We start from the raw sequence: 13,864 nt of genomic DNA on the forward strand, positions 1-13,864 counted from the left end.
TACCCAGCTAAGGCAAGGAGGGGATTTGTGGCTCTAAATACTTTTTAAATTGATATTCATTTTTTCATTCTGTATTTATCTCTACCTTCAAACCCATTTTTGGAAATAATACCAATTCTTAAATGTTTGGAGTCTTCACCGGAATAACTAGACTGCTCTCAGCTTTTCTTATTGTGTGTTCTGAACCCACTTTCTCAGATCTAGGTTAGAGTTAGGGTTAGGGTGAGATTATTTGCCTGATATCCTGCAGTTCAGAGGCCTCTCCAGTGGGTTAGGGTTAGGGTTAGGGGTTACAGTTTGGAATAGGTTGAGGGTTATGTTTAGGATTAGAGTTAGTGTTAACTGTTAAGGTTGTATTTAGGGTTAAGGTTGTTATTAGTGTTACAGTTAGTGTTTGTGCCTATTATCCTGCTTTTGAGAGATCTCACCAGAGATTATTGACTGAGACTTCTGCTTGGGTAAGAAAACAAGACAGCCATCCACTAAGCTGAGCCTATGAGGAGATTGGAGCTGTAAACATTATTTAAATCAATATTCAATTGGCTGTTCTGTGTTTAATCTCTATCTTCACAATGATTTTTAGAAATGTTACTAATTCTCTTTTTCTTTCTTCTAAGTTTTTATGTAAATTCCATTTAGTTAACATACAATGCAATGTTTATTTCAGGTGTAGGATGTAGCAATTTACCACTTACATACAATAGCCAGTGCTCGTCACAAGTGTTCTTTTTAATACCCATCACCCATTTAACCCATCCCCCCTGCCCGCCTCCTCTCCTGCACCTCTTAGTTTGTTCTCTATAGTTGAGTGTGTTTTATGACTTGTTTCTCTCTCTCTCTTTTTTCCCTATATTCATCTGTTTTGTTTCTTAAATTCCCCATTTGAATGAAATCATATGTTATGTGTCTTTCCCTGACTGATTTATTTTGCCTGGCATAATACACTCTAGTTCCATCCATATCATTGCAAATGGAAAGATTTTCATTCCATTATATGGTTCAGTAATAGTCCATTGTAAATACACACACACACACACACACACACACACACACACACACACAACTTCTTTATGCATTCATCAATTGAGGGACATTTTGAGCTCTTTCTATAATTTGACTATTGATAATGCTGCTGTAAACATTGGGGTGTATGTGTCCCTTCAAATCAGTAATTTGTATCCTTTGGGTCAATACCTAGTAGTGCAATTTCTGGGTCTTAAGGTAGTTCTGTTTTCAATTTTTTGAGGAACCTCCAAACGGTTTTCTAGAGTGGCTGTACCAGTTTGCATTCCCACCAACAGCATAAGAGCATTCCTCTTTCTCCTGTCCTTGCTAACAACTGTTGTTTCCTGTGTTGTTAATTTTAGTTTTCACTTGTTTTTTCCTTATGATGATATTCTTGAGTATCTTTTCATAAATTCTAGTTAGTGAACAATGTAATATGAGATTCAGGTGTAGAATATACTGATTCAACACTTCCAAACAACACCCGGTATTCATCATAAGTACAATCCTTAATCTTCATCGCCAATTTAGTCCCTCCCCCCACCATCCACCTCCCCTCTGGTAACCATCAATTTGATCTTTATAGTTAAGAATTTGTTTCTTGATTTCCCTTTCTGTATCTTTTTCTTTGTTCCCTTTGCTAGGTTGTTTTGTTTCTTAAATTCCACATATGAGTAAAATCATATGGTATTTGTCTTTGACTGACTTATTTCACTTAGCATGATACACTTTACCTGCATCCATGTCTTTGCAAATGGCACAGTTCATTCTTTTGTTATGGCTGAGTAATATTCCAATTGCACATATGTACCCCATCTTCTTCTCTCCCCCCGCCCCAGATCTAGATTTAGGTTTAGGGTTATAGTTAGGGTTACAGTGAGAGTATATGCCTGGTATCCTGCAATTCAGAGGCCTCTCCAGAGAGTTAGGTTTAGGGTTAGGAATAGGAATTAGGCACGAGGGGTTAGGGGTTGGATTATGGTTAGGGTAATGTGGGGTTAGTGTTAGGGTTAGAGGGAGGGTATGTGCCTGGTATCCTGCAGCTTAGAGACTTTTCCAGATGGTTAGGTTTAGGGTTAGGGTTAGGGGAATTCTAAAAAGCATTTAAAGAAGAGTTAATGCCTATTCCTCTCAAACTGTTCCAAAAAAATAGAAATGTAAGGAAATTTTCCAAACTCATTCTATAGGGCCAGCATTACCCTGATCCCAAAACCAAAGACTCCACTAAAAAAGAGAACTACAGGCCAATATTCCTGATAAACATAGATTCAAAAATTCTCAACAAAATATTAGCAAATCCAATCCAACAGTACATTAAAAAAATCTTTCACCACGATCAAATGGGATTTACTCCTGAGTTGCAAGAGTGGTTCAATATTCACATGTCAATCAACGTGGTATACTATGTTAATAAAAGAAAAGGGAAGAACCCATATGATCCTCTCAACAGATGCAAGAAAAGCATTTGACAAAGTACAGCATCCATTTTGTTAAAAATCCTCAACAAAGTAGGGATAGAGCGAACATGCCACAATATCATAAAGGTATTTTTAAAAACCCATAACTAATATCATCCTCAATGGAGAAAAACAGAGCTTTTCCTCGATGGTCAGGAAGAAGACAGGTTATCCTCTCTGACCATGGTTATTTAGCATCTCTCAGTCAGAGAAAGACAACAAATACCAAAAGATTTCCATCATATGTGGAATCTAAGAAACAAAAGAAACAAGAAAGGGATAATAAAGACAGAGACAAATCAAGGAACAGTTTTAATTATAAAATATCTTCTCATTACAATTGAGGACACATAAAATTAATTCTCTGACAAGAAGACCTTTTAGGGCATGTAATCTCTGGAGAGTAGAACTATTTCTGAGTAGAACTATTTTATTTCTCTAAAGTTGAAAATTAAACCAAACGTGCTTCAAGGATTCTCTTATCATTTGGAGCTAACTAAATTTTTGTTAACGTTTGTTTATTTTTGAGACAGAGAGCATGAACAGGGGAGGGTCAGAGAGAGGGGGAAACAGAATCCGAAGCAGGCTCCAGGCTCTGAGCTGTCAGCACAGAGCTTGACACGGGGCTTGAAGTCACGGACCATGAGATCATGAACTGAGATGAAGTCGGACACTTAACCGACTGAGCCACCCAGGCGCCCCTGGAGCTAACTATATACCACAGTTTATCGATATAACTTGAGAATCACAGTGTTCATCACATTCATCACATTACTATTACTAAGTAACAATACTTAGGTATTACTATATTATAAAAACTTTAACCGGTTATACTCTCTAGTTTCAAAGGAACTTATGAAAGTTTAATAATCTAAAATTAAATGATCAAAGTTTGAAACAAAACAATATCATCCCAGAGGAATTGAGAAATTTAAGATAATTAGAGATTTTAGATGGGTTAATTATCAATTTTAAAATCTAAAGCCAACTCTATTTTATTTTCTTTAGTGTTATTTAGAATTCATTGTATGTCATACAGGCTCAAAAATCAAGTGCACTTTTCTCTGAAGATTTTTTGACAAGAATTCCTTTTTAAAGGATGTTATTACATGTATATTGTTTAAAACGCATTGGAGTACCATAGTAGATAAGGACTACAATACATTTTTCAAAAGACATAAAAACTCCATGTTGTGTAGAAAATTAGTTTATTGATCTGTGCCAAGGCTGAAGAAAATGATAGTATTGGTCAGTTATGTATGAAAATATTAACAGCACAGTGTTTTAGTCAGATTTATATATGAGTTTGCAATAACTAACAAGACACAGTTAATCACAAAATGCTGGCCTAGCATGAAAGTCTTTCAGCAATATACTTTAAAATTCCTTGTTGGGGCGCCTGGGTGGCGCAGTCGGTTAAGCGTCCGACTTCAGCCAGGTCACGATCTCGCGGTCCGTGAGTTCGAGCCCCGCGTCGGGCTCTGGGCTGATGGCTCAGAGCCTGGAGCCTGTTTCCGATTCTGTGTCTCCCTCTCTCTCTTCCCCTCCCCTGTTCATGCTCTGTCTCTCTCTGTCCCAAAAATAAATAAATGTTGAAAAACAAAATTTTTAAAAAAAATAAAAAAATAAAAAAAATAAAATTCCTTGTTATATTTTAAAAGCTGATTATATCTACATTTTTATTCTAGTTGAAAGCAAATTATAGTGGATAGGACATACAGTGGATAGGAAAGAAATGTTTGGAGTTTATTTTCGATCTATTGTCATGTGATATGTTTCCACAAATTTCCCTTCTCAGAAGTCTTTTACATACATTCTGTGAATTTGCCTTTTCCTCAGAGTTTAATTACTATTCTGAACTAAGCATTAGTCTCACTTCAGTCACTATATACCTGGGTAGGTAAAGAGAATACTGTTTATTTGAAAACAAAACAATTTAGTGTAATAATAATCTTGAGCTTTTATCATACTGAGAATACATTTAATGTCATGTACTTATAAATATTATTAATCCAAAAGAAATAGCATATTAAATTGTGACATCAAACACAGAATCTGCATTGGAATCTGAAAAGCAGTGTAAAAAGATGTGATTTTGCTGACTCTTATTATAATAAACAATTCCTTGAGTGATCATATAAAGATAAAAAGATAAAACAGTGTCTGTGAAATTGCCTAGAATAATGCTTTGCCCATAGTAGGTAGATAATAAACTTTGAATCTGTAGAAAATGTTGCCTAGAAATTAGGGATAGAAAGTAGATAACACAGGGTCTCCTGGGTGGCTCAGTCAATTAGGTGTTTGATTTTGGCTCATGTCATGATCTCACTGTTCCATTTGTGAATTCGAGGCTCACATCGGGCTCTGTGCTGACAGCTTGGAGCCTGAAGCCTGCTTCAGATTCGGTGTCTCCCTCTTTCTCTGCCCCTCCCCCATTCGTACTCTGTCTCTCTCAAAAATAAACAAACATTAAAAAAAATTAAAAACAAAAAAACAAAAAAGAAAGTAGATAACACTGTTCCCCTCTATGGAGAAGACAATTTAATTAACAAAGCAAGAGTTATGTACAAATTTAAATTGATTACTTATGTAAGCTTGTCTTTGCTATTATGCTACATAATTTAGACCAAATTGTGCTATGTTTGATAATTGTCCTTTTTTTACCCTGTTTACATGTTTTGTATCTAAGTCTTAAATCTGAAATGTGCATGTGTGTATTATATTTTAGCACCTCCTCACAAACACTTGGCGTCACACTAATCTGTATAATGTTTGTTGTACAAGTGCTTGGTGGTGATGACAGTGATAGAAAATTTGGAAAGAGTGGTAAGTGCTTGCTTACGCCTGGCCATGGAGATTGGGTGCCATTGAAATAAAACATTCAGAGAAAAAGTGTAAGAGCATTCCAAAGAATAAAACAGTGTGACAGATAAGGGAAGCAGGTGTGTATGTGGCATGCCTGGGAAACAGTGATTGCATAGATTTTTATGAATTTTAGACAACTAAAAGATAAACTGGAAGAAGTGCTTCTTTTATAACTCTACAATACAAAAAAAATGTTCAAATGATCATACTATAGATAAAATGTATAGAAGTCTTTTTCTGATGAATGAACAGGGATGGTACCGACTAGACTTGGCAGAGAAACTACGCAATTGGATTCACTCATTAATTCTCAACCATTCTTTTTTGGCATGCAGTAGAGAATGAAATGATTATGTAACTCTATAATGTTAAAATCTGACAGCTCTCCTAAAAGTCTTTCTGGGACTGTATTTTTAAATTTTTTTTCAACATTTATTTATTTTTGGACAGAGAGAGACAGAGCATGAACAGGGGAGGGGCAGAGAGAGAGGGAGACACAGAATCGGAAACAGGCTCCAGGCTCCGAGCCATCAGCCCAGAGCCCGACGCGGGGCTCGAACTCCCGGACCGCGAGATCGTGACCTGGCTGAAGTCGGACGCTTAACCGACTGCGCCACCCAGGCGCCCCTGGGACTGTATTTTTAAATGGTTCTGCTTCACCAACTAGGAAAGGCATCAGAAATCTTTCTAAAATATAACCATTCTCATTTTTTCAAATCATTAGGGTTTGTTTGTTTGTTTGTTTGTTTGTTTGTTTGTTTTTTGGTGAAAGTCATGGCAAGCCCAGAACTCATGCTGAAGACATCTGCATCTGAACATCATAAAGCAGCCTTGAACCACAGCAAACCTTAGTTCTAAATTGGCTACAGCGTTGATTTGAATGAGTGCACTGTGTTGGTTTTCTTTTTTCTTCTGGTTTTTATTAATCACCAAAAAAATGGATCTGAGGACCATTTGGAGCTGTATTACAAAGTTGATGAAGTGTAATTATTCAGAGCCATATGTAAAAACTAAATTTACAAATAAAATAAAGGATGGGATTGAGAGAGATAATCTTCATGTAATCTCCCCACTCTCATTTAGTGCATCTATTATACAGAAGCAAATTTTATAGAAAATGTAGATAGCATACAAAGGGATTTAAAAGGAGGATACTGCAAAAGGATTAAAATCACAAGTTAACATCTTATCCTGAGTCGTAAGTTACCTATCTGAATGTCAAGCCCTTAGATATATTTATCTTACTTTTAGGTATATGTATTATTGAAGAAATTTTACATCATAAAATTACTCTCTATTGTATTTTTGCCCTCTTTCCAGACTAAATAAGGTTCTTTATATAGACACTGCATAAAACTCTTGTAAGATATATTATTTACATAATCTATAAACAATGCTTAGGAAGATGAGAATCCCTTCTTTCTTTCTTTTTTGTTTCTTTTAATTCGATAGAGAGAGCATGAATTGGGGAGAAAGGCAGAGGAAGAGAGACAGAATCTCAAGCAGGCCCCCTGCACAGCACAGAGCCCAACACAGGGCTCATTCTCACCACCGTGAGATCATGACCTGAGCCAAAATCAAGACTGGGAGGCTTAACCTAATGAGGCACCCAGGCGCCCCATCCTTCTATTATATTTTATCTTATCTTTGCAAGGATCTCCTACCCACAATCTGGTCACTATTAAATGAAAAGTTTTAAAGATAACTCTAAAGACTTCAAGAATTAAATAAAGTCATCCAACACTTAATTTTAGAGACCATTTCCTTCTGAAACTTGTGATATCATGATGATAGTGTTTTCTCCTGATTTTCTAGCTATTTCTTCTATGTCTTTATCCTTGTCATTTATTCTGCTTCAGATCTCTCAAATGGGGACATGTCTGGACATATTCGGGCTATGCTTACTGTTTTGTGTAGATATGTCTATCTCTTGTTCTGTACTTAAAAAAAAAGTCCATCTCTTTAATTTCTTCCCATCTATTTCTATTATTTCAACTGTCAATTCTGATACATGAGTTTTTTAATCTAAATATCTAATCTAATTTTAAGGCTTCAATCCTGAGTTTCAAAATTGTCAGGAGACAATTTTACCTCCCTGATATGCTATAATGTTAAAATTAAATGGTTAAAAAAAAATAAGACACAATGATGGAGGATATGTAGAACATGAATAGAGAAGGGCTGAAGGCACAATTCTGGGGATTATCAACATTTTCATGTGGAGAGAGTGCAGATTGTAAAGGAGCTAAAAATAAACTAATACGGAGTAATATGGAAAACCTGAGGAGTCATGTTAGGGAAAGTAAGGGAGGAGAAAACTATCAGAAAGAGCAAATATATCTTTCATCTCTCTGTCTCTATCTATCTATCTATCTTTCTATCTATTATGTATCTATTTAATCTATCATCCACCTTTAATTTTATTATTAAGAAGGGTTTCCATTAGCTTTAACAAATAGAGCATTATGTGTGATCATGAGGAAAGCTTCTAAAGAGCACTGGTAGTATGGAATCAGAATGTGACAAGCTATGAAGTAAATAGATGGGGAAATCTGAAGACAGAATAAATTATTCCAGGAAGTTTGGCTTTGAGGTTCCTTTGATAGAATTATAAACAAAAACATCAAGAAGGAATACTAAATTCAATCTTGAGCCTTGCCTTTCCTAAAGAGGAGCACGTGAATTGCATGTTAAAGGATATATAGGACATATCACATTTTCAAGATGACAAGAGTGATCATAGTGGTGTTATAGAGTACTAAAACAAAAACCACAAGTTATCATGGAGAAATTACAATACAGCAGAGCAGGACCAATGCAGATAAAGAGGAGATGGAGAAGTAATTAAAGGGCCAGATCATAAAAGATCATATATGCTTTACCAAGGCCTTTAAATTTAATAATAAAAATATTAATATAAATCAACATGTAATTACTTTGTGTCAGACACTATTTTAACTTTTTTACCCATGCTATTTATTCATGTCTTAAAAATATTTTAAGACATATGCTGAGATGTATGCCAAGAGTATAGATCCTGAAAACAGACTGCCTGGACATTTTAATATCCCTCTCTGTGTCTAAGTTACCTTATCTTTAAGACTAAAATAATTTTATGTACTTTGTAAAATTGACATAAGACTTAGTTGAGAAAATACATGTAAATAAAGCACCTAGAAGAGCATCTAATGGTAAATACTCAAGTATTTTCAGTTATAAGCACACCAGTTTTATTCTTTACATTAATTAATTAATTGATTGATGAAGTTTATTTATAAAGTAACTGAAAGAATGTATATACATAAGGATATGTCTAGTCCTAAGGACCATATTCTTAATATATGAAATTCATGTTAAAATGAGTGATATAAGAAGCACATTTATAGGAAAATACAAATTGCTTAGTTGTGGACATGGTAATTTTGAGATACCTCTGTGACTACAAAGTATTATCTGTTAGACACTTAGATGTTCAGGTCTCTTATTCAAGGCAGTGATCTGGGATAATAATAGAAATTTTGGAGTTGTCAGCATATGGATGCTAGTGTTAATACATCTATGTTTTGGGCAAGATTGACCACAGACTTTATTTCACACTGATGGGAAGTAAGTGAAATGGAGGTTCATGGGACACCAATATTGTGGAAGAAAGAAAAGACATCAATAAAGAGCCCAGAATGAGGTAGTCCAAACATTGAAAGTAGTTCTGTCAAATAGTTCATCTGAGTTTGGTCATTTCTCTAGATTCAAGCACTCATTTATAGGAAATACAGGTGATAGAATGCTGTCAACAATATCCAGCATCCAGGCTGTGGGAAACTCTAAGTGCAGATTCCCAATTACTTCTCCAAATTAATTGCCAGGGTTGGAATGGTGAGAGAGAGACAGAGAGAAGGAAGACTATACATCAAAAGAACAATAGAAACAGTAATCAATTACAAACTGTGAATCTTATCTGGATCCAGCTTTAAGCCAATATTTGTAAATTTTTAAAGTTCATTTGTAAGACAATTGAAAATTTGAATACTGACTGGAGATACTAATCTTAAATATTACTAATTTTATAGGTGTCCCAATTGCTTTATCATTTTATTTTTAAAGAGCATTTATCTTTTAGAGAAACATATTGATGAAATACTATCCAATACATGCCATATGGGATTTACTTAAATAACATGGGCAAGCAATGTTGGGGATGTAATGAGATAAGATTGGCTGTAATTAATGATCGTAGAAGCTGGGTGTTGGATACACAGATGTCCAGTGCACTGTTGTCAGTTGTTGTATATGCTTATATTTTCCTAATATATGTATTAAACATAATGTGTGTGTGTGTATATATATATGTGTGTGTGTGTGTGTGTATATATGTATACATACATATATTTTATGTACATAAAATATATACATAAATATATACATAAATATATACATATATTTTATGTAATCTGTCCAAAGTCAAAATTTAAACAAAAATCAAATAACAACACTTTACAGAGAAATAAATATAACTCAAAATATAAACTGAGGTAGGAAAATATTTCAAGAAGATGAGCAAGGCTGTGTCAGAATCAAGTTAAAGGGTCAGGCTGGAATCCAGTGAATTTGACAATATTGAAATGATTGATGGCTTTCCTATTTTTTATTGTTAACACAATTCTCCCAATCGCATAAAATCACACGTTGATATCATGATCTTCAATTTCTAATTTTCCCTCCAATCTCACATTCATTACTCCCACCCTCAAGTTCAAAATTATATAGAGGATAGCTTTTCTTTCACATATGAAATACATTTCACAGTGTTCTTTTCTTTCATGCATCTTCTTTTCTTCCTGTTATGATTGTCATTAGAGCTTGCGTTTGTGGTTATGAAAGCTCGGTAATTCATCTTAAGCCTTCTTCCCCTCTAATGTATGTATGCTGCAGCCATTCTATCTACTAACCATGGTACCAGTTATTTCACTGTGGGGATTCAAACCCCTTAATTTCTCTTATTAGTAGTCCACCAAGAAATAATTAAGCCTTCTACACTACATCCTTCTGTGACTATTTTGTAATATTTCTAGACTGAATCTTAAACGCGTGTGAATAAAATGATTTATTGATTACAATTCGAGTTTTTATTTCTTTGAATTTTGTTAGGAAATAACTCTACTCATTAGGGATTTTTTTTAAAGTTTTTATTTAAATTCCAGTTAGTTATCCGTGTAATTTTCGTTTCAAGTGCACGATTTAGTGATTCAGCACTTACATACAACACCCAGTTCTCTCCCCATTACTTTTTGAAAGTCATCAATCTGTACCCTATCATAGTTCAAAGCTATAGAACTATTTCCATCCCCACTCTTAAAAAAATGAAACCCTCCCTAATATCAAATTATTGCCTTCATGCTGACCCAGATAAAAATTCTGCTGTGATATAAGAAATGTAAGTTAAGAATAATAAGTATTTAAGTTCAAAGGCAACATAAATTTTGAAATGCTACAAAGGATAGCATTTTCCCATAAACTTCAATGAGTTTAATTAAACATTCTTAATTGGTTTAAATTTTTGACTTTGTATTTATATTCTAAGGTAATTTATTATGTATTACACATAGACAAGTTGAGAACAGAACATTTAGTACATATTTTTTACCAACTCTGATCCACAGAATTTTGACTATTCAGGTAGCCCGAGGTGACTACTATAGCAATAACTAAAGGTCATTTTTATTGATGACAGATGTACTTTCACTTAGTTCTGAGTTTCTCCTCTCATCATCTCATATCTTTCTCACTGATATTTCATCCACTCTCTGTCACTTGGACATATATTTAAGCTCTTGAACCTCTTACATCTTCTGTCAAATGGAGTTATTTCTGGTGCCCTCATCAATGAATTGATATGACCATAAGTGATTTGTACATAGTATATGCTCAACAAATTATAACTATAATTATTGGTAATTAGCATTTTTCCTTAATAGTTACTTCAGCAAATGCTCAATATTCTTTTATATCTTAATCTTTACAGATACTGGTTCTGTTAGTTCTCTACTGCTATTATAATAAATTACCAGAAACTTCATGGTTTAAAACAGTAGAATTTTATTATCTTACAATTCTGGAGCTCAGATGTCTAAAATTGTCTCCATTGAGCTAATATCAATGTGCCTGCAGGTTTAAATTCCTTTCTGGAGATCCACAGGAGGTATCTACTTCCTTGCCTTTTCCAGATTCCAGAGACTACTCATCTTCCTTACTTGTGGCCCTCGTCTTCTATCTTTGCTGAGACAGTGTGGCATCTTCACATTTCTCCTGCCTCTGACCCTTAAAAAAATGACCACTTTCAGAAAGACCCTTGTGATTACATTGGACCTATGCCAGGATCACTCCACTATCTCAAAATTCGAAATTTAATCACATTTGCAAAATCCCTTGTGCCATGCAAGTAACATATTCACAGATTCCAGGGATTAGAATGGAACATCTTGAGGCATCACAACTCTGCATACCACATGAGTTTTCCATCTAATAATTTGGAAAAACAAAAACAAAAACACTTCTGACTGCTTATTTACCTTATAAATCAAGTATCTAGATTACTGCTTAAGACTCTCATTCTATCTGCATATACTAGTTAAACTGAGCTCTGTATGCTATATTCTTTCTTTTAAGTTTTTATTTAAACTCCAGTTAGTTAACATATAGTATAATATTAGTTTCAGGTGTACAATATAGTAATTCAACGCTTCCATATATCACCTGGTGCTCATCACAAGTGCACTCCTTAATCCCCATCACCTATTTCACCCATCCCCCAACCTACCTCCCCTCTGGTTAACCATCAGTTCCATTCTCTCTGATTAAGAGTTTGTTTCTTGGTTTGCCTGTCTTCCCCCCCCCCCATCATGGTTTGTTTTGTTTCTTAAGTTCCACATACGAGTGAAATCATACGGTATTTGTCTTTTTCTGACTTATTTCATGTAGCATAATACTCTCCAGCTCTATCCATGTTGTTGCAAATGGCAAGATTTCATTCTTTTTTCTTACGGCTAAGTAACATTCCATTGAATATACACAGCATCTTTATCCATTCACCAGTTGATGGACATGTGGGCTCTTTCCATAAGTTGTCTATTGTAGATAATGCTGCTATAAATATCAGAGTGTATGTTACCATTTGAATTTGTATTTTTTTTCTTTGAGTAAATACCTAGTAGTACAGTTGCTGAATTGTAAGGTAGTTCTATTTTTAACTTTTTTAAAAAATTAAAAAAAAGTTTTTTGGCATTTATTTATTTTTGAGAGACAGAGCGAGATAGAGCACGAGTGGGGGAGGGGCAGAGAGAGGGGGCTACACAGAATCCAAAACAGGCTCCAGGCTCTGAGTTGTCAGCACAGAGTCTGATGTGGGGCTTCAACTCAGAGACTGCTAGATCATGACCTGAGCCGAAGTCGGATGCTTAACTGAGCCACCCAGGTGCCCCTAATTTTTTTAAATGTTTATTTCTTTATTTTGAGAGAGAGAGAGAGATATAGAGAGAGAGATTGACAGCATGTGAGCAGGTGAGGGACAGAAAGAGAATCCCAAGCAGGCTTCTCATGGGCAGCATGGAGCCCAATGTAGGGCTCCATCACATGAACCTCGAGATCATGACCTGAGCCAAAATCAAGAGCTGGATGCTTAACCAGCTAACCCACCCAGGCACCCCTATTCTCAACTTTTTAAGGAACTTCCATACTAATTTCTGGAGTAGCTGCACCAGTTTGCATTCTCACCAACAGCTTTAGAGGCTTCTCCTTTATCCACATCCTTGCCAACACCTGTTGTTTCTTGTATTGTTAATTCTATGTCACTTTAATATTTTTCTCCAGTAGAGGCAATCTCATGCCATTGTAACTTCTATTCGATCATTTAATAGCTATTTGATATTATGCAAGTATTTTAACTTTCCTGAGACTCATTTTACTTATATGTAAAATAGAAAAAATATTAGTGGATAATATATGTAAATCATTGTCTTACCTTGAAAGAAAAGTGCTTAATAAGAATTAACTGTGAATATTATTGTAATTGCCTCAAAAGAAAAGTGCTTAATAAAACTTAACTGTGAATATTATTATAATATTATTGTAATTGCTAGAGTCCAGTAAGTAAACAGGTTCCTGTATTGTTTAATTCCATTAAACTCTGTTAGAAGATTAAACAATTTCTTGGCCCCTAGGGTGTTATGATATTCTACTTTATTTCCATTTTATTTGAACCATAATCTTCTATGTATTAAAAGAACATTTTATTTTTCCTTAAAGACAAACCATTTATATCATTCTGTAAATAGACAAGGGTCAGAATTAAGTTAGATAATTTTGATTCTATCCAGAGTTATAACTAAATATGTTGATATCAATTTTACATCCTCCAGGCCCCAGTGGTAGAAGGCTCTTCTCCTTCTTCCTCCTCCTCCTCTTCCTCCTCCTCCTCTTCTCCTTCTTCTTCTCCTCCTTCTTCTTCTTCTTCTTCTTCTTCTTCTTCTTCTTCTTCTTCTTCT

At 34.8% G+C, this 13,864-nt stretch overlaps 1 long non-coding RNA gene across 1 annotated transcript in view; it reads right to left on the bottom strand.

Annotated features, from left to right (window-relative positions):
* Nucleotides 1-600: 600 nt before the first annotated feature.
* Nucleotides 601-13,864, bottom strand: part of LOC121043201 (uncharacterized) — an 18,378-nt gene continuing 5,114 nt past the window's right edge. Inside the window, exons 2-3 of the long non-coding RNA XR_005796724.1 lie at nt 12,100-12,116; nt 601-725 (exon numbers count right to left, since the gene is read on the bottom strand). This is a non-coding gene — a long non-coding RNA (uncharacterized LOC121043201). The remainder of the gene's footprint in view (nt 726-12,099; nt 12,117-13,864) is intronic.

The sequence above is a fragment of the Herpailurus yagouaroundi genome, unplaced genomic scaffold (genome assembly GCF_014898765.1).
Source record: "Herpailurus yagouaroundi ecotype Mexico unplaced genomic scaffold, PumYag 186, whole genome shotgun sequence".
Lineage (NCBI taxonomy): Eukaryota > Metazoa > Chordata > Mammalia > Carnivora > Felidae > Herpailurus > Herpailurus yagouaroundi.